Below are 20,279 nucleotides of genomic sequence, written 5' to 3'. Positions count from 1 at the left end.
AATATTGCAGTTTTCACCTTTGGAAAGTTCTTTTTCCTAAATATGTTTTAAAGGTGTCACTTTTCCAAACCTTATTCTCTGTATCTTCTTAAATTTATCTGTCAAATGGCTTCTTAGGTGCTCTATGATTATTCGATTTTAACGTAAAGAATAAATACTCTCTAAACCAAGTTTCACTTGCTACAAGTATTAGAATTCCGACGGCACCCAGTAAAATAAAATGTAATTCTTTTTATAACCATTAGCATATCAGGTATTTTTAATAAAAAACAGTTTTTTATTAAAAAGTTTTACACAACGAACTATTAGCCTTGAAAATACTCCGACTACTTTTAAGGTAAAAAGTTGTCTGGTTATTAATAATCTAAATTTTTAAAAAATATATGCCTTCAGAAAGGTTATTTGATAAAAAAAGTTGACTTATCCTTTGAAAACTTGATCTCTCTACGCTATACAATATGCCAGGATCTCAAATCTCATGGTTTCAGGTAGTTTTTGGCTTCTTGTATATCTCTTGGTCCTTATAAGCGTGTGTTATCTTGAAATTCTGGTTCATGTGCATCCAAAATTTGTTTTATATATAAAATTCAACTACATAAACAATTTTTGTCTATCCAGCTTCCAAAGTCATGCCTCAGGAAATGGTTTCATGTGGATAATTTCAATCCTTGAGTGCACTTGTCCTAATGACATGAAGGTACGTGCATCTATGATCTCTTATTATTAGTTCAAATTCATAAAAATACTATTGAAAATAGCTAATATTATAGTATTTTAATCCCTTACACCATAAGATATAACCTTGCATCTTAGTAGTGACAGCATCTACTAAAACTACTAGGTTTAGTTTTATGCAAAATTTTCTTTTTCTTTTTATTCGTAATGTTGAATTTAAAATGGTTTTCCTATAATCGGTCAAAATATGCTATATTTTTAGTTAACATTCCGTTCAATTCATTTCATAAAAAAATACCATAGATATTAAAACTTTAAATTCATCCAAAATGTACAAACAATTGTAGTTTGTTTGAATCAAAAGTGTTGTAAGACTTTTCCTGTAAAATATAATAAGCTTCAAGATACATATACATCTTAACTAAAAAATGTAGTACCATGTGTTAACAATACTTTATGAAAATTGTATTTGGCCCTTGATCTCTATTTTCCTGGCCTAGAAGAGCATTTAATACATATTTTCAATAGCTACTTACTCTGCGGAATATTCTGTCTACATTTAAACATAATCCATAAACCCTTCCTAACTTGAGTCACCGTGTTTTGAGTCCTTGACTTCATAGGAACTGATAAACTACCCTGTGTTGGTAAGTCTTCCATGAAAATCATGGCCAATTTTGATATGTATTGTAATACCCCTATAGAGGTCCAAAGAATATTTGCTGTCACTTTGAACCTAGTTCACTTTGGTCCAATTAGTTCCATCGCCAAAATTGCTCTTGCAATGCATTTATGGTATGTCTATTAAGATTTATGTGGGAGTAAATGTGTATTGCTTTCTTTGTGAATATCAATTAACAATATGGCTGGAAATATAAATATTGGTTTTAGTACAATTATCCCTTGAGTAAATTTTCCTTGTAGCAATATTTCAAATGCAACTGAAGATTCAATATTGGTTTACATGTTTAATTTGCATCTAAAGACTCATTAGACAATACGTCTGAATTTTTATAGTAAGCATACTTGTAACAATTTAGAATATTTAAAACATAATATTAGAAACCAAATCTTACAAGACAATGTTTATAACCATTTACTAACGGACTTGATTTAGTTACAATCAGTTCAAAATTATGTTTATAAAGAAACTTAACTTCACTCTAAATATTAAAAGAATATAGAGTAAGTAATATTTAATATTCCTAGAAATACTTGATAAAAGTGTCAATTTTCATTTTTATCACAAAATACCCAAGATAAGATTTTAGCTCCAATGAATTCCATAAAAAAAGTTTTTGGACTATTTACATATCTTATAAGATATTATAAACATATATTACAAACTGTTTTAAAATATCTGGAAGTTTGATAGAACCTTTGGAATGTTACGCAATAACTTATAAAAGTACGTATAGCCTATCAACGATTCCTTTTCCAATTTTAAATAACCATCATCTCAAAATTTAAAAAGTCCTATTTGTAATTAAATGAGATATAATTCAACAATTTTAGCTGCCTTGGCATCAATTTTAAGAATGAATGGAGAAAAACGTTTTGCTCAAATTTAAAATACTGCCACCCTGAATTATTGTATTAGTCAAGACTAATTGACGTACAATTCCAACACATATGCAAGTAGTACTTTCGTATTAAGGTTAGACTGAGTAATTTAAAATTAAGGCAATCATTCGTGTTCACAATCTTGCGTTTTATATTGCATAGCATACTCCAGAATTGAACGAGTATACAATTTTCGCTGAACATATCAAATGCTAACATTAACCAGAAATTCCGCCTTGAGGTAGAATTCTATGAATTTTACCTGAAACAGCGCGAAATGAATTCAATGATATTGAGCTTCGACTACTACGGTTATCAAGTTAATATGTACATGTATAATATGTCTACCAATCAAAAAAATTAAAAGTTAAAATCTAATTCATAAATATATTTATTTATAGCACTTTAGTTATTAAAAACAACAATAATTGTCGAATGTGATTTTATAGTGTAAAATCCTATTTACTTAAAGTATTTATGAACAGGCGATTCAATCCAGTAAAGTAAACGTTATAATATAAATAATACAAGTTAGCTAGGTTAATTTAATGTTGTTCATTGAATTCAATTGTTGTTCTCAATCAATTACTCTAATTCAGTTACGTGGTATGTGCTTTGATGTTATTATCCAGTTAATATGTGTCCAGGAAAGTTAACTTTTTTATCCATCAGGTTGCTATTAACTACCAAAGCAACCTTAACTGAAACCTGAAATCCCCTCTTCAGTCTTTATTCCACCTTTTTCTGAAATATTCATAACAACTTTGGTTAGTTTGCATACAAACACTATCACATTACTCAATGTTGGTTATTTAGAAATGAAGCTTTATGCAAACTTTCAAGTTTGTAGGTCAGCCTTTTTTAAGATATTCTCGACAGATGAACGGATAGATAAAACATACACATAGATGTACCATGTTTATGCTTCTCGTGGTATAGGCCAACCCTCACTCAATAATTCATCTTATCGCTCTCTCAAACTATTTCAGGCCTCAAATTAGCAATATGATAGAGATTACCGCAGAGCACACATGTTTGTGTTCTGAAAGTTACATTATAAACGGTTGAGTCACTGTCCCCTTGTATGTGATTTGACGCACTAATTCTAAATTGGCTTGGTTTGAATTTTTAAATTAATATGAGATTTTGTCATAAAATATTTAGTGCAAAATCAATCCTTTTGCTATTGAGAATTTAAAATATAGATTATTCCTTTTGGATTTATACCTAATCAATCTAATATGAAAAATATCATAATTAGGCCGAATACAGACAAACTTGGAATAGTTCCCAACAAAACTGAACAATTAACTCACCAACAACAATTTATATAATTAAAATTCATAATCGACACCCGATTTACTATTCTAAGAATTTATATCAGTGTAAAATATTAATTGCGTGTTTGTGTAAAGTCAAACTAGTGATTGCAATTAAAAAATTTTTAAATAAAATAAAGGGTTTTCAATGTCCTGATACTGGTTTTGCTTGTAAGTAAGTAAAAAATTTTTATAAATCCTGGGATATCGTTATTTTGCATACAATTTTATCATTTTTATATAGAATTTAGATGAATGTAGAGGATATTATTATTATTTTTCAACTGTTCAACATGTATAATATAATATGAACGAAATAATATTTCAGATTTGATACTATATAAAGGTAATAATACAATGTTTAAATAAATATAAACTGACTTTAAAAGGCATACATTTTATGAAGGAAGTGAACAAAGTTTTTCTACAAATGAAAGAGACTAAAATCTTATACCGCAGTTGCGTCACAAATTTAGACAGACGTGCAATGTACAAACAATTCAAAAATATGTGTAGACATTTAGACCTTTTTGCAGCCCTTCTTTATATAATGTAACGTAAACAACTAAAGGAATCCTTTACTTGGGAAGTATTTTATATCATAACTTTGCAAATTATATACATGTATATGCCAGTAATCCTTATATTAGATTCACTTTAAACTGCTTTTACTGTAAGGTTTTTTAAGTTTGGTTTAGTTTAAGATTAAGGTTGTGACATATTATGAGAAAGGGTTGCTGTGAGAGGATTTAATAATAGGTTAGATTGGCAGTACAATACCCTCAAATGAACCAACACATATTTTATTTGTGACAACATCTCATTAAAATAGATTAAAAAACTTTAATTATCAATTGATTGCGTCAACCGACATATTAAGCACAAATTTTAATACCTTAATACTTTGAAGACATATTTAATTTTAAATTATTCATTACAATTAAATTTAAAATTTAAATTTTAAATTTAATTCAGTATAACATTTACTAGTATTTTTTTTTAGTGTTGCAATAATTATGAGTTCATGGACTAACGTGAGAAACTTTTCTTTAAAAATAGCTAAACATTTACATGAATTTAAATTTTCGAAATTGTGAACTTTTAATATAGATATGGAATTGTAAATGATTAATGAACCCTGATATATACTAAGTTCCTAAAATTACTTACATTTTATTTCAAATCACACTTATTACGCCTAGAGATATTTTTTCCGCACACGAAACACAAGCACTAGCACTCCCGAACGTAGCTTTTTGAATTCCGTCCTCGACTTTTTTTCTCTCCTCCTTGTACTTCAGTTTTGATGTTATTCTCCCGCCAGCTCATGACCACGCCTCTGCCAAATCTCTCCATCATAATTGGTGAGTACCAATTTTTCATATCAGCATGGGCTGCCCCTTACATCGTCGCCACGGTTTTTTAATATATAAGCATTTCCGCTGCTTAAGCAAGCATTTCCTGTTTGCTTCACCATCGGTGTCTGGACGGATGTGCTTATCCACTTACATCCGGAGGATGTTTGTCCCGAATTGTAATACAAGACTTACCTTTCCAGCAACTATCTGTACATTTATTCTATGAATTTTTATTTTACTAATAATTAAGTATGTCTTACATTCCCCTGGCTTAATGACGATTCTACCTACGAATCGTACTTATTGTCTAATTAAGGTTAACCATTGGGTAGTCACGTTCATGTACTGTAGGCTTCAGGAATTTATTTTGATGTTGTTAATGTGGATGAAGTAGAGATCTATAAAAAGAAGTAGTGTTAATATAGAAGTCTATGCTAATAAAATGTACAAAATGAGTTCCGTGTTGTTTACTATGTTTTTGTCGTCGTAATTTAGCTGGAAGTGGTGTTGTTTTCTTGTAGATTGTGAACGAAGTAGGTGCATGCGCAGGTAGCTCGGAGAGTAGGTAGTGTTGTTTTGTTGAGAATGCTTTGTAGACACCTTCCTCGTTGTCTGCCAAGTCATTGTATTTGGTGTTCTGTCGCAAAGAGTCACAACACCGTTCGAAGAAATCTCCGTCGAACGTGAGCGATCTTCTGTTTCTATCTGGTTGTTGTCTTTGGATGAATAGGACGTGTTCCTGCTACCATTTGTTGATGTATTAGGGTTTGTAATGTGGAAAGGTTGTTCTGTATCTTGCAATAGGTTTGGGAGTTGTTGAGGTTTTTAGGGCAAAAAATTTAGAGAGGGTTTGTTTTTAGGTAAATTTTGCTGTGTGTTGAAAGGAATTATGTATATGATAGGGATGGAACTGATATAAGGCAGTGTCTGAGGCATTTGAGTAAGGTACGCTCCTGTGAAGATTTGTACTAGAGGCTTATTGGGTTCTTCTGTGTTGTGGGTTGATGTGCTGGCAAAGGTGGTCAAAAGAGGCATGGCAAGTGCTGTCAGTAGTAGTAGTAGGAAGTGCTGTAAGGTCTTCATCTGTCTCGTGGGTGGTCGGGACGGTTAGAGTGCTGTATACTGGTTGTCTTGTAGATTAGTGTCTTGTAGACTGGTTTCTTAGGTTGTGGTTGGTTATTCTGGTGTCATAAATCTAAAACTTAATATCTACAGGTTGCATATACATTTTAGGTTAATATTTTATAGTTAATACACATTTATGCCTAAGGTTTTTATTTACAGAAATCTTTTAATGACCTCTCGATGGTGTGTCGTATTTCCCAAGCTCTATGTTATAATGTTTTTACTAAAGCATCTTTAATCTCTAGTGTTCTTTAATAAGGTTCTATATTTATGTTAATTTATTATATTACAAAACGATACTACGCACCTTTGTTTCTGAAGAATATGTAATTGTCCCTTCTTTGTTGCTTATTGGTCCATAGTCATTATTATGATCATATATATGTTGCCAAAATGAAGGCTGTATAGTTTGTTTATGAGCAATATTGCCGTGCTAATACATGCTATTTAGATATATGTTACTTTCATTCGATGTTATATTAGCTATGTAATATTTAAACATGTCATTTAAGTCATTTAAATGTCATATATTGAAGTATTTGTTTATCCTAGGATTATAATATATAGAACATCTATGTCTCTTTCTTTGAGATGTATCTCAGGAAAATTGAGTCCTTGTAGGGTATAATAAGTTAACATTGTTATCTACTAACTTAAATAAATATGATATATGTAGTACACTTTATCATATTTTATATTCCTTATTACTAGGCGATATATACACGTATCCCTCAGGTAAGTATAATATGTACGTTGTGTCAAGTTTAGAGTACGCTATGTTATTGTAGTAAACGAGTACGTGGGAAACATTACTTGGCATACTAAGCTGTCCTGAACCACAGGGCCCTTGGCGACCCAGAACTCTGGCACAAGGCAATGCCCCCCTTGTCATAGTCACAACACAGTCGGTGTAGTATAGCGTGGGAAGTTAGTTGAGTTAGCAGAAAACTTATCTGCCTGGGAGACATACCAGAGTCACGGTCAAGTCTTACTAGCCAGTCTAAGTACGGTTACCGTGGGTTACAGGCTCTGCTCGTGTCGTGTCGTGTGTGCTGTGTTAGTGTCCTGTGTATTGGGATTATCTATACCAATATCCTTGGTACGTGTAACCTATCATTTAATCACTAAATTACACTAAACTTCACATTAAAATACAAAGTCAGGCGTTTTCATTTTCTAAATCTTTCATGTCTTTATTCTCTATCGTTTTCCCGGACACAACATCGAGATTTTAATATACATTTTTATTTCTGTTAGACTTACTACAGTGACTCTCAAGGTTATATATACGTTATAATGAATCATTCAAACCGTAATCAAGTTAACGGTCTCTCAACTCCTGGAGTATAGTACCTATTCTTTTAAAGTGATTTTCTTGCGTGACTATGTAGTAGCTTTTTACCCTCATATATTATGAAAGTATTGCGAAGATACTTTTCACTCTCTTCAAATTTTACTACAAGGCAGTGAGTGCACAGTGATGTTCATGAGAAATATTGTATATTTTATTCTTGAATATTTTATTACTGCTCTAGTTCCTTACATATTTGTTTTATATTCTCTTATAGAATAATTTCATTCTAGCAACAGTGTATTGGTTGTTCTGTTAACCTTACCCTGTGGTAAATTTCTACTGCATAAGTTCACTTCGTTAATTTTTTCTTAACAACGAAAGGTCCTCTAAATGGTGTTTGAATTTTACTATATTTTTTTGTGTGGTCTTTCGGGAAATGGACCAAGACTTCATCGCCGGGGTTTAAATCCAAATGAGTTTTGTCACGGTCAAAGTATTTCTTACGCGCTTCCTGGGCTTTTTTCATGATTTTTGGCATATCTTTGCGTATTTGCTCTAAGTTTTCTAGATTTTTCCAACACCATTTTTTTCGGGATTAACCTGTAATATTATACAATCAGATGGTAAGTTAGCTTCGTAACCAAAAACATGAGGTAGTGCGGTGTGTAGACTGTTGAAATGTTTACAGACGTGTTGTAGGCAAAATGTAACTATTTGTACATATTTTGACCAAGTTTGGGGTTTTTCCACAACGTAATGAGATATTGCCTTGATTAGCGTGTAGTTGTATTTTTCAACCGCACCTTGTACTTGTGACATATAAGCAGCGCCTGGCCTTTGTTCAATCCGAGTGCATTTAGTAACTGTGAAATTACAGAATTCATAAAGTGTGTTCCTCTGTCATGATTAATAATTCTTGGAAATCCAAAATGTGCAGAAGAGAGATTTAATAATTTTTTGCGCTACGGTGTTCGCATCTGCATTTCTACAAGGGGTTGCAAATGCCATTCTAGTGCAGGCATCGGTTGTAACTAGGATATATTTGTAACCATTACTTTGTGTAATATTACCTACAAAGTCTATTGTTATTCTGTCAAAGGGTTTTTATGGAGGGTGCAATAGGTTGTAGTAGGCCGTAATTTTTGTTCGTTTTTGGCCTACGTAGTTGACATTCTTCACAAGTTTTTGTATATTTAGTTTAGTTTCCTGGTTTATTTTAGAGTCTTGAATTTGGTTTCATATTCTAAGAATGTTATGTTTTTTAGTAACTACTAATCTGCAGTGTAATAAATAATTCATACTTTATAAGTATAAGTACTGTAAGTACTTTATAAATAACCCCGGATTGGTTTTCTCAAGATTTCATTATGAATACTGCATTTTATTAATTAAAAACTATGTATTTACTTAGGTAATGTTAATTAATAAACACTGCATGTGATTCCGTATTTAGGTAATGACACCATACATATAATATGACATAGGCAAAGCATCATGTGATGTGCTAAGGATGGATCGTATATTCTTAGATTTAACCGCTTTTAAAAATGCTTTCAATGTCTTTTTACCGATTTGTCAATGACAATATTTTTCATTACTATAAAATACTATTAAGTTTCTAAACATTTTAAATAACAAGTCTGCATGCATTTATAGTATAAATTACAATTTCAGTTATCAATGCACATTTAATCGAATGATAGAGCACAAATTTTATTCAATAATTGAATAATAACATGTTCAAATATTTAATTAGAATAAATTAAATTGTAGATATAGGCTGTTTTTGTTATGAAAAACTATGGTTATTTAAAAAAGTTTTATACAGAAAACGTGAGTTTATTAGAAATTATACGTCTTTTTAATGCTTTAAGATTAATTGGGGTACAAAACATTTTGTTGTTTCAAATGGAGTGAAATTATAATTTAGAACTAAATTGTATATCTACTAGCAAACTACATAAGACGAGTACTGGAATTTTATTAATTCAGGGATTACACTACCGCTTCCTTGAGTGTTTTCTCATTTGTATGAATTATACAGAAAAAGTGAGTTTATTAGAAATTATACGTCTTTTTAATGCTTTAAGATTAATTGGGGTACAACACATTTTGTTGCTTCAAATGGAGTGAAATTATAATTTAGAACTAAATTGTATATCTACTAGCAAACTACATAAGACGAGTACTGGAATTTTATTAATTCAGGGATTACACTACCGCTTCCTTGAGTGTTTTCTCATTTGTATGAATTATACAGAAAAAGTGAGCTTATTAGAAATTATACGTCATTTTAATGCTTTAAGATTAATTGGGGTACAACACATTTTGTTGTTTCAAATGGAGTGAAATTATAATTTAGAACTAAATTGTATATCTACTAGCAAACTACATAAGACGAGTACTGGAATTTTATTGATTCAGGGATTACACTACCGCTTCCTTGAGTGTTTTCTCATTGGTATGAATTATACAGAAAAAGTGAGTTTATTAGAAATTATACGTCTTTTTAATGCTTTAAGATTAATTGGGGTACAACACATTTTGTTGTTTCAAATGGAGTGAAATTATAATTTAGAACTAAATTGTATATCTACTAGCAAACTACATAAGACGAGTACTGGAATTTTATTAATTCAGGGATTACACTACCGCTTCCTTGAGTGTTTTCTCATTTGTATGAATTTGGCTTAAACGTGCTATTTTACACAGTATAACCTTTTTCTAAGTATTATATTTCATACGTAACACAAGGTAAAAAACAAATGATATTTTACTATGCTATACCGGTTTAAACTTATAGAAGAATAAGTTCAAATTAACCAGACATTCCTCAACGATATTTTAGGCGTGACTTTGATTAGTCAGACCTTTAATCAATAAAAAATTTGAATAAAAACATATTTATTTATATTATGACACAAAAACTTATAAATAAAATAAAACAATATGATTGTATAGAGATATTATAGCATTCCAGTCAAATGCGTAAATGATGTTTATATAATTAATAAAATCATGTTATATTATTATTGTAATAGCCTTTTACTTAAACATTTTACGAAATAAAATTATATATATTTTTTTAATTGTAGCCCATATATATGAATGTGACCTCTATTGATTTTTTTATACTGTGACATTTAGCCCACCTGAAAGTCACATGATGTATTCCCTCGTAACACATGCAGATCAGCAACGTAATTGTTTCAGGAAGCCCCAGTGAAAGAAGCGAAGACCTACTGTAAATCCGCTTTATATAGGAGAGCTTTGTTTGTTTGGCTAACAGTACATTTCACACAGTAGAGCTTGTTGGTGTTCTCCTACCGTGTTACAGTTTGTGCAGTTTCGTTATTTGAGATATACCGATTATGTCAACCTACAAGACAACTAACAACCACTCGCCACTAAGAAGTAACGGAAATTCTAAAACATCTGGAGGTCCAGTTTCAAATACTAAGCCCAAAACAGGTAATAGTCAGAATATAAGAGTAAATGAGTCAAATAAAAACTTGGAAGATAGTACTGAAAACATGAGTAGTAAAACTAATGAATGTGATAATAACGTGGACTTAGTGATCAGTGTAAAAGATTTACAGTGTGACAAAGATATTGCTGATTATTTAGCCTATCTTAACAAACCGATAAATGTGAATGACCATTACATAAAACTGTGCCAATACCATTGTGAGTTCGGTTACTTTGGTGGAAAGCGGGTCTTCAAAACGGACGCTATTACATCGTCTGCCAGAAGAAGAAATAATCATGATAACAAGAAGGTGGAAATAGTTGAATACAGTGAGTTGCGTGAAATAAAGGATAAGTTACTTGACCGAGAACAGTTAGACTCCAATTGTAACATTAAGGAAGTACCTGAGTCAGTATTGGAACCCCGGGATGAATTTGATAGACACAGACCTCTTACACAGTGTCATACCAAAGTGGACCTTAACCGAAATGAAGATTCGTCAAAAGACCTACAGCGTAGAATTAGGAGAAGCCAGACCTTCTCGGTTGCACCTCGTAGAAAAGAAGAAGGACTTTTACTGAAACAGTTCTTCAGCTTCAGAGAAACAAATAAGAACAAGAATGGGAGGAGGAGGAAGAGAATATCGCTGGGTGATGAAGAGGAGAAAGGTCAAGTATGGCCTATAGTCTGTAAGTTTAACAAGTCTATTTCCTCAGGATCTATTGTCTCTAAGGTTTGATGTGATCAGAGTTAAATCAGGTGCGTAATGCTACTGTAAAGACTACTTATTCTTATTTGTTGTAACCTAAGCGTGTGATAAATTATTAGGACTTAAGAAATCACAGACTCTAGCACTGTTTGCACCCAAGCCATTTGCTATCTTCAGAATTTATGTTACTTCTATTCTTATTTTATTTTTTTCCATTAAAATGCTATAATTGGAAGAAAATTGTTAAGTTAAACTTCTTAGATTACGGAAACTCAAAGTAATTGTTTAATTAATAAGGAGCAATCTCTATTCACATTATCTAATATTATAAAGAAAAAAGTAAAATACCGATAACAATACAATTGTTACAAATATTCAAATGTTTGCAAATTTCAGGATTTGTAATGATTCTCTTGTTCTTTGGTGAAGTTATATGCGTTACCGCGTGTTTATTTGATATAAAATAAGTGATAAAATAATGTCAAATTAAACGTATCTATTATTTTTATTATAACATGCATTTTTAATATTTATATTCTTTTCTTATTCATATATAATTTCTCATAATATTTTTTGGCACTAAACTGTGTTCAAATTATCACAATATAACAAGTGAATGATTAAATCGAGTATATGTTTATAACTAAGGAAATTTATATATTTTGACGTGACAACGTCTTAAATTAGGTTGCGGCTCGGAGTCACTCATGAAAAAGTGTAACGCCCGGTAACGTTACGATGCCCGTCCAGTGGGTCCGCCGCACGGGATCCGCACGGGATAAAGCAGATAACTATGTTTATTCGTGAAAATGTGGAGTGCTTAGATTCGTCATTTACAACAACTACAACAATAAAGGTAAATAATTGTACACTGATATTTCATTATCGTAAACTATGATTGATTGATTAATTGTTAGATTGACACAAAAGTTGAGAAACTGAGTTTATAGGTTATGTCATACTATTGACAATGTTGATAGTGTTAAGTAAATTATTAGTTTAAATCACTCTGCAATCAATCGTAATTCAGTCGATTGAGAAGAAACAGCGCGTATTGCTAGTCAAACATTTAAAATAACAAATTATAACCTCTAACCTGTCATAACAGTGCGACCAAACAAACGAACTAAACCGACCAATCAACACGCGCGGAGTTAGAATTTAACTGTGTTTAGCAAGAATTTCAAATTCCAATTTTAGTAAATGTTTTATTCAACTTTACCATTTAAAATAACAAATTTTAATTAATTTCAAATTATATACAATGTTTTAGTAAACAAAATATATTTCTATAGTTAAAATTTGTGCAATTCTTATTTTCATTCAATTCCTTGTTCCTATTGTGCAATTTAATAATATTCATATCAATAAATACTCTACCGAGAAAAAGACGTTGTCACGTAAAATCTTCGCCCGTAAAACCGACTTTACAGGCAACCATAATTTTTTATTTTTAAATTGCTAAATACGTAATATACAAGTATTCAACACCTGTAATTTTTTAATATAAGTAACATTGATTTCCTAATCGATTATGCATATTGTGCTAACTAATATTTTATGAAAATTTATTAATTTATAACCTCTGTCTATATTTCTTATTCCATAATTGTAACATGAACTCTGTATTCAATGTTTGAAATTTAAAATGTGTTAAACACATTGTATCATCAATAATATCGTACTTTTTTATAGTTATTATGATTCTGCAATTAATTTATGCGAAAATATGTAATATGAATCTGTTGTAATAAAATAAAACTAACGTATTTTTTAATGTTTGATGTGTAAATATTGCAAATGATTGTGAATGTAATAATAAATCAGTTTGGAGTCACATTTAACCATAGCAATTTCTTTCCATATTAAAAGGGATGAAATGTTTGTATCTGGAACTGTTTTACCTTATTTAATTTTGATTATAATAATAAAATAACACGTAAAACAAAATTACTACTTTTACAAATTTTACACCATAAAACTTCATTCAATATTTTAATTTTTCCTATAATATGTATTTCAAAAAACAATATAGTTTTTATGTAATATATATATATATATATATATATATATAGTTATATTATTTTAAAAGTATTTGTAGTAGTTTCAGTTATATGAAATAAGTAAATGGAAGTATTTTAAAATTACATAAAAAATATCAATTAATTGTTAATAATTGTTGTTAACGAGTATAACTAAATTATTTAACATTAAGCCGATTATAATATTCCACTATAAGTTATATATTATTTTATATATTATTGCATATCAATAGTTTATAAATATTTGGTGTTTTAAGGATACCAAAATTCTACTTTGAAGGAAATATTATCATCATATACGATTTATAATTAAAATAATGAATAAAAAGTGTGTGTTTGGTTGTTTAATATCTAAATAAAATTTTTAATATTTGTATAACCACTTATAATATTTCAAACTCTATGAAACCATTAACTGTGAGGAGAAGTATTTTATTAATAGTTTTTGTATATAATTGAAATGCTCGTTTAAAGTGTTAAATAAATTCATTAGTCCTTGGTATAAGACTCAAAGACTCACAAGTATGTCATACTTTATAGTCAGCTTACGGGTATTGGACAAATTGAGGTGTATTTTATTTACAGTTTTACCCAATCTGGAACTTAACACTGTATTTAGCTATCAATATGCCTGTGTATAGGAAAGAAATATAAGTTGCGTTCGCTTCAGGTTATAGATTTTTTTTAAGTTCTCAAAAATATTTTAGCTTTGAGTTTATTATAGCTACACAAATCAGGCAATATTGTATTTGTTTACAAGTAGTTGATCTAATCAGAAAACGTTATATATTTTATATCTTGTTCTGGCTGAAAAAGATAATAGCACTATTGTCTCTCTACATTATGATTTTATTTCAATCATGACAAAATCGAGAAAACTGCAGAGTAAGTATATTTGTGTACAGACTGAGTAAAGACTTATTAAATGTTAACATTTGACGAAGTAACACTTATAACCAGATGAAAGAATTACCATTTAATTACAGCCTACGCTTCTACTGTTACAAAACGTGGTTTAGTGTAATCCTATGTTGTTAATAAATATATAAATGTATGATTGCTTGTTTGAGATAGTATTGTACTACATGGATGACTAAAATGTTATTCCAAGTTGTTTACAGTATTGTGCAAACTATAAATAAAAATTACCTTAGTTGAATGATATTGAGAAATTGAATAGTAAAAAAGTTTTTGTAGGATTCAGCCAAAATACTATTCTTTTCTCCAAGGTAATGTTTAATAAAGGTAAATAAACTCCATACTAAGAAAAATAGCTTGAGTAATATTGATTTAGCAGAATTTAGAAAAAAACCATATATTTTTATCCTATATTATATAACAGTTCATGCTTGGTCCTTCAAACCAAAGTAAAATCTCACTTTATTTCACTCAAATTATACCAATAAGTTTAAATAAGAAATAGGAACACTATAAGGGGTCAAAATACTTTACTTAATTTAGTGTTATTATCTAATAAAATTATGTTTTCTGTGACCTTATCATTTTTACAAGTTTTTATTTAAAATAAACTTAATATATTTGTGTTTTTTTCTATGCATTATGGATAATAACATCTTCTAGTGCTGTTATTTTGAGTTTTATCTATCGTAATTATATCTTTAAAATTAAAATTATATTATATTCATATAAATATCCTAAATTTTCAGCTACTATACTTTGGTCATCGGTCGTGAAATCTAACGCAACTTGCAGAGCAGTGACGTTGCCATACATTATTTTAATTTTACAAAATATTAAATGTTGTACTTTTGCCAATACATCGGGAAATAAAGTTTATCATAATATATACATACATAAGTGAAATGTAAGTTCAATGTCAAATTGATGATAACATCCTATGAGTTTAAGTCTGTTAAGTGCCTATTATAGTGATTGGCTGCTTGGTCCCGTATAACCAAACTCATTAGAGACTGAGACCCAAGTGCACAGTTCACACAAATGAGTTTTGCAAATTGAGTGCAGTCGTTTCGCAGTGGCCAATAACTTGTTCAACTAATGTTTTCATCGTAAAGTTTAAAGCTTTATGAACTGTGTTAGACAATAAATGTGTTGAAGTTGTCAATTATAAAAGTGAATATGTTTGTGTAGGGATTATTGCCATGTATCGGACGATCCCAGTTATTGATTGAAGTTATTAAATAAATTAAATGAATAACTGAATAATTGGATAGCTTTAATGAGTATTTCTATTGATAAAATAGCACGTTAAAAAATCCGTATCTCTTTATAACTTTCCAGCATTACTTTATTCCATTACATGCACTTCAATTATTAATATTTTTATTATTAGAAGAAATGACTTATATTTATGTTAAATATTTTGATTTATGCAAAAGTTATAAACACGACATACCTTGTTGTGTACCAGGATTCACTTAGTTTACATGCTAAACTTCATTTAAATTTATCTTTTCATTAAGGTAATTTATTATTTGCCAAGTTACTTTATTTTATCCTAAATTGCCCTATGATTGTATTCAGCTTTTTTTTAAATCTTTGCACGCTGCGATTTACTCTTTTGCCCTTATGGTCTCACACAAGACCAAATAAAACTGTTTTCGCTAAATATCACGCAGATTCCATTGAGAGAAATGCGTTACATTCCCACAAAATTTTGGTTAGATAAAAATTTTCTTGCAATATACAAAATTTTCCCCCAAAAAACTTACAAGCAAAACTATATTAAGTTGTTTTTGGTAGGGCCAAGTCCTGCAAAAGCAGTTTGGCTTACAGAGCAACCTCTCATTTAGACCAATTCTTTGTTCAATGAGAAACAAGTGTACTGCTTGAATATACTCAAAACTTGTTGGCCATCTTTTGTTCAGTTTTTTAATAAGTAATCTGTGCTAAACTTAAATGTACACGGGTTTATACAATGAATTTATAATATAATTAAACACGAATAAATATAAGGAATGAATTTTCTAATATCTAAATGCAGAATAGGTTATTATATGAAAAGAGTATACCCATTTTCTTTTTTAGTATTTTTCTATTTAAACCTTAATTGTATAGACACACGGTACTCCTCAAAGATGTTTTCAAAGTGTACAAACTGGAAAGATGAAGTCTCAATACAAATCATTCAAACATGTCAGATTATAACATAATTCGTCTCTGCGTTCTACTTCTGAGGGAGCCCAGATTCTATGATTCTAGACTGCTACAACGTCTGATTCCACATACCAGACTAAAAAAAGGTGAGCTGGTAGAAAACTCAACAATTATATAGTGAATTTTATAGATATAAAACTAAAACACAATTTCGTTCCATCGGTAAAACGTGTTTTATTCCGAGCCTAAAAATCATAGATCATTAGGAGTCTACTTTCCTATATGTGTTATTTCGTCAATATTTAGTTACTTGCATTTTGCACTCACTGTTGCTGTCATAAATCCTTGTATTCCATTTAATTCTGTATGTCCAGGAAGAAATCACATATTTTAAATCTGCCACATAAAAATGTAATTGTGATATTAAGTGATGGTTTACAAATACTGTGTCTGTGAATTTACTTCAAGTCTATTCGTCAGGTGAGTGAGAGGCCCAAAATATTTCAGAGGCTAAATTTAGGTTTTTAGGACATGTTAGAGTAGTATTAAGCTTCCAAATCCCTTACCTTATCATTTGATAGCAAATAAACCTAGAAATTAAATTTTTGTTTTTGCCAAATAAATTGTGAATGGAATGTTTAATATATGACTATTTAACTATCTCTTACTAAAATAAATAAAATGTGCAAAAATTATACACCAGCGGCAGCATTGCCGGCCTTACTGTTCCTTAGATATTGGAACTAAATACTGGCCTTTTTTCTCGAAACAGTCTAAATTAATGTTTTAATAAACTTTTTGTTAGAACTTGAATTTTTTTAAGCAATAAATAGATTTTTGAAGTTCAGTAGCTCGGGAAATATTGGACCTACGGAGATGTGGTTGGGCTAAAATTGTATAATATTTTATTTACTAAAAAAATTTTTTTGTAGTTTTCGTAAAAGTAACAACACTTCAGGAGATATGAACAAATCCCAGAAAAACTCCAGAAATATCCGGATTTTCTCTCTTAAATCTTTAAGCTAAGGTATTTGAAACTGTAAATTTCAATATGTCCTAACCACACTTGAAAGATTCAGCAATCCTTTAATTTATTTATAACCTGGAATTTTTATTTTCGATGGTGACTGGTTTATTGATATGACAGTTTGACTCTGCCATAAGATGATAGTTTGTCATTTAAGATATTCTGTCAGGAATTCTTCCTACCTAATCTTGACTTAAATATAAAATTACATATAATAAAGTTTTAATACAAATTTTGCAGAAAACCCTAAAACTATTAATTACATTTGTATTATATAAATTCAATTTAACATAGGGTCTGTATAATAATTAACCGGACTGGCTTCAGAAAATTTTTTATTGGCAAAATATTTAAAATTTTTCTTTAGAAATCTTCAAAGTAGTCCCCATTGGAGTCGATAACACGCTGATACCGTAATTTCCAATCCCTTAACGCTCCCTGGAAGTCGGCAACCTCGATGTTGTCTAGAGCCCTCGTCGTAGCACGTTGAACGTTTTCCAGAGTCCCGAACCGCGTCCCCTTAAGGTGTCTCTTGATCTTGGGGAACAGAAAGAAGTCCGGTGGTGCCATATCCGGGCTATAAGGAGGCTGTGGCAATGTTTCCCTCGACTGTTTTGCCAAATGTTCGGTGACGAGCAGGCAGGTGTGAGACGGTGCATTGTCGTGATGGAGAATCCACGAATCGGCAATCTCCGGACGGACTCGGTGAACCCGGGGGGTTAGTCGACGGAGCACCTCTATGTAGTACTCAAATCAAATCAAATCAAATCAAATCATTTTTATTTTGCCAGAACATTACAAAAATGTATAGCAATAGTCATTTTTCTATAATTTGGACCAATCACTCCACATTGAGACCAGTCAAACATACAGAAATTCAGTCGCCCCACATTCACTCTTGCCAATTTTTCCCATTTTCCAACGCTGGTTGTCAGTGTTCCAATTGTGCGGTCACCCAGTCGAATGCCATAAACTCGTCAGCACTATAAAATGCTTGAGACGCTAAAAAGCGTTTTAAACGAGCTTTTATGCCTTGGGCGTTGGGGCGTTTTTGATTGAATTTGGCAACTTGTTGAGAAAACGAACTCCTGCCTGCGAAGGCAAGTGTTCGTAAACCCCCGTCCTGTGACTTCCAGTTCGGTAGGTATCTCTGCCTCTTGTCCCATACGAATGTATGTCTCGGCCACGTGTCATGGCACATTTAGACATACAAAAAAAGATTGTCTCTAGGATGTAGAGACAACGGCAGAGTCAACAGTTGCAGTTTTTTAAAAAGCTTCCTTGCATGTTTCTCTGAACCTTAGCTGTGCGATTATGCGAATCGCTTGCTTCTGCAATTTGAATGCCCTGAAAAAATGATAGTTTGCGCTGGCTCCCCACAGCACCAAACCGTAGGTGAGGTGGGGGTAGATCAAGCCATAATAAGCCGTCATCAGTACCTGACTGGGGCAGTATTTGGCTAAAGACCTCAATACATAGATGCCCGAGGCCAGTTTTGAGCAAACATGATCAATGTGATAATTCCAAGTCAATCCCCGATCCAGGAATATTCCGAGGAATTTTGAACAGTCGACTTCCTCCAGGAAAAAAAAGTCATCCAATAAAACGGCTGGCCCGTCATTGGAGTTTCCTGAATCGCAACGCGAAAAGTCAAGAAATTTGATTTTGAAGAATTTGATTTGAGGTTGAGGCTGTTAAAGTGTTGGACACAATTGTTGGTGTCAAGAAAAATTTGCTGTTCCAGAATAGTTTTTGATTTGTTGGTGAAACAAAGTGTCGTGTCATCAGCGTACTGCACAAGTTTTCCATGCAGTAGTGATGACTCCATGTCATTGACATAGATGAGGAAAAGAATCGGACTGAGTATTGATCCCTGAGGGACACCATAGCTCAGCTGAATCGGTTCAGAGAATTTGTTTGAGATTTGGACGATTTGGTGTTCTGTGGCCTAAAAATGAGCTAATCCATTGGAGCGGCACGCCTCTGATGCCATGAGATTCAAGTTTGTCAAGCAATTTCGAGTGGTCAACACAGTCAAATGCCTTAGATAAGTCGAGAAACACACTTAATGTGGAGTCTCGACTTTCTAACCCCTCTACAACCATTTCGACAAGACTCACAACGGCGTCTGTAGTCGATTTCCCCTTCCTGAAACCAAATTGGTGTTCAGAAAGCAGGTTATGGTTGTTTAGAAACTGAAGCATTCTAGTTAAAAAGAGTTTTTCAAAAATTTTGCTCAATGCGGGCAAAATTGAGACAGGCCTATAATTATTGGTTTGAGCTGGGATCATCTTTTTTAAAAATTGGAGTTACTTTCGCGATTTTAAGGAGCGAAGGAAAAACTCCTTGTTGAAAAGAATGATTGACTAATTGGGATAATGGACTCACAATATGCTTTGAGCATCTTTTAATGAGCCACACAGACATTAAATTAATATCGTTTGATTTTTTTGCCGGGAGCTGTTGAATAATTTCTTTCGAGCTCATCCTCAACTACAGGACCCAAAGCCAATGATGACACTGGGCTCTGTCTTCGCGTGGGGTTTACTTGCGGAGGAGATGGACAAGGACCTTGCTCACCAGCAACCGACGCGAAAAATCTGTTAAACTCGTTCGCAGCCTC

Source organism: Homalodisca vitripennis, chromosome 8 (genome assembly GCF_021130785.1).
Source record: "Homalodisca vitripennis isolate AUS2020 chromosome 8, UT_GWSS_2.1, whole genome shotgun sequence".
NCBI lineage: Eukaryota > Metazoa > Arthropoda > Insecta > Hemiptera > Cicadellidae > Homalodisca > Homalodisca vitripennis.
This window is presented reverse-complemented; position numbering follows the sequence as displayed.